The 2,739-nt window shown below is 40.3% G+C and overlaps 1 pseudogene; it reads right to left on the bottom strand.

Moving 5' to 3' along the window:
- Positions 1 to 903: 903 nt before the first annotated feature.
- On the bottom strand, positions 904 to 2,485 carry LOC121447378 (annotated as a pseudogene).
- Positions 2,486 to 2,739: the final 254 nt, after the last annotated feature.

The following is a 2,739-nucleotide window of genomic DNA, read 5'->3' as shown; positions in this document are numbered from 1 at the left end:
TCATTCCTAACTTTCTGTATCATGTATATGGTACTCCTCTCAATACACCTAGCTACTCAGAACCCCTACCTCCAACAGGCTACATGTATACACCTCTCTGGACAATAGTATAAGTTTCTATGCCTCTAACAAAAATCAAACAAATATTTTCTATTCAAATATATCAGAGTATAAAGAACAGAAAGGCTAATCTGATCTTAACTTTGTGTGTGTGTGTGTGTGTGTGTGTGTGTGTGTGTGTGTGTGTATGCATAGCAAGGCAAAATTGTGTTCTCTAGAAAACATTTGGGAGAATCCCCTGTTTATATCTTGTGCCTATGCATCATTATACAAATGTATAATACATATATATATATGTGTGTGTGTGTGTGTGTGTGTGTGTGTGTGTATACTGCATATGGCTAAAATCAGATGCATTATGGGGAAAGGGACATAGGCCATAGAAAAATAGTTGTATGACCTAATATATCAGTCAATACAGAACAAAAAGCCTGCTCTTACTACATCCATTAATAACCAAAATCCTTCTTCCCTTGAATGGATTTAAAGGAATCTCCAGACAATAACTGAACCCTCGAGTATCCTCACTCATGTGGTTTGTTGTGGATCTTGACGGTGTTCTTGGCATCCTTTCTGACATGTCCTGTTACTTTACTTGAAATAAAGCTATCTTGCTTTGTGAGCCCTTCTTTTCTCTTCTTTTCTTTTTTCTTCCTTTCCTACATTGGAATAGCTAACTTTATTTGTTCAAGATCTCATAGCACGAGCATTAAACAAGCCTGGGATTTGATCTGTGAGCTCATATCAAGGAAGAAACAAACTGTGACCTATACACAAGTTAAAGACTAAAGATCCATGGTTAATCTCATTGTAGGTTGGTATTTACAACCTAGAACTTGACAGTCACAGGTTTCTTAGATCCTTCTGGACTTTCCCCAGGGTTTCTGCATGCTTCCTGAGCTGAGCAACCTTATCAGCCTTGTGATAGTCTTGCTTTGCAATATTATTAATATTTATTTATTTATTTATCATATGACATTCAGCTTCTAGTTGATGATGCTGGTTAATCACTGAATATTAAGGATACAGTGAGACTGAGGAAGATTTCGTTCTCAGCATTATGTATTCCCTTCACCATTGTTGACATGGGATGAATCTAAGATTGGATTTTCAACTGGATTCAGTGAGGGCAGCCACAGTTAACCCAATATCCCAGTGGTGTATCCTTTTAGATTAATTATTTCAAAGACACTCTCCACCACCACATATTATACACTTCCTTCCAGCTCTGTCATTGTCTGTTCCCATTTCTGGATTCAATTCCTGGAGAGGAACAACTGCCATGTTTACCCTACTCCACACAGCCATGCTGGAGTTAACCATGTTCTCCCAAAATCCACCCCTGGCAGCTGCTGGGATGAATGCCAACCTTCTCTATCATCACATAGTGAAACCAACCAAGCATAAGCCAAATTGCAAGCATACCTAATCACGTGGTGCAGAAGTAACCCATTTGGTTTCCAGGTGGCATAGGTATGAGTTTCTACTGGGTGAGAAGCTACAACGATGGTGTGGTCACAGCTACACTTGATGACCTGAAGAAAAATGAGCTTGAACACACTGACATTCCTCTGCACCAAGTGGAAGTTCCCCTTCTCCTGACGGTGGACTTCGGCAATCAGCATCACAGTCTTAGAATTGGATGTCACAAAGCAATGTTATTCTTCTTCTTTCATATATGGCATCTCAAATGTAGTTTCTTCTCCCTCCTCCCCTCCCAGTCTACTCCCATCCACTCTTCATATTAAGACTGGACAAGGCAACCCAGTAGGAAGACAAGGGTTCCAAAAACAGTCAAAAGTGTCAGAGATAGCCCCCGCTCCTACTGTTAGGAGTCCCACAAGAAGACCAAGCTAGGCAACCATAACATATGTACAGAGGGCTTATGTCAGACCCATGCAGGCTCCCTGATTGTTAGCTCAGTCTCTGTGGGTTTCTATGAACTCTGGTTAGTTCATTCTCATAGAGTAATCTATCCACCACAGCTTTAGGAGTCTGAAGAAATAAACTCCACTTCAACAGATCCATCATTTCTCCTTTGAGTTTGTCTTTTTTTTAAAATATTTATTTATTTATTATGTATACAGTATTCTATCTGTGTGTATGCCTGCAGGCCAGAAGAGGGCACCAGACCTCATTACAGATGGTTGTGAGCCACCATGTGGTTGCTGGGAATTGAACTCAGGACCTTTGGAAGAGCAGGCAATGCTCTTAACCACTGAGCCATCTCTCCAGCCCCTTGAGTTTGTCTTTGAAGATGTCCACAAAGGCAGCTTCATTAGCCAGAAGCTTTCCCAGAATGCTGAGAACACAGGCTATAACAACTTTTATGAGCTCTCCTCCCACTGTGGGGATCTTATTGTTTGGATTGGCTACTCTTCTCATCTGTAGCTGATCTGATAAACTTTTCCTTAAAGGTTACCATCTTGCTCAGACAATAAAAGGCTTGCAGAACACTGAAACAGGGGAGCTGCCACAGAGTCATCAGCCTTGTGAGCCCTATTTTCAACTCTTTGAATAAGAGGTCACAAATCTACATAGAGGTATTAAGACCCTTTACCCTGCATCCACTGACATAAACTTTCTTTAAGTACTGTTGGGATTTAGTTTTTTAATTTGAACAATTTGTACCAATTACTAGTCAAGTTCTACTTCAAATTAAAGTATCTAGACAGAGCA

Source organism: Microtus oregoni, unplaced genomic scaffold (assembly GCF_018167655.1).
Source record: "Microtus oregoni isolate MIOR12 unplaced genomic scaffold, Mior012 000004F_ref0000308, whole genome shotgun sequence".
Classification (NCBI taxonomy): domain Eukaryota; kingdom Metazoa; phylum Chordata; class Mammalia; order Rodentia; family Cricetidae; genus Microtus; species Microtus oregoni.
This window is presented reverse-complemented; position numbering and strand designations above follow the sequence as displayed.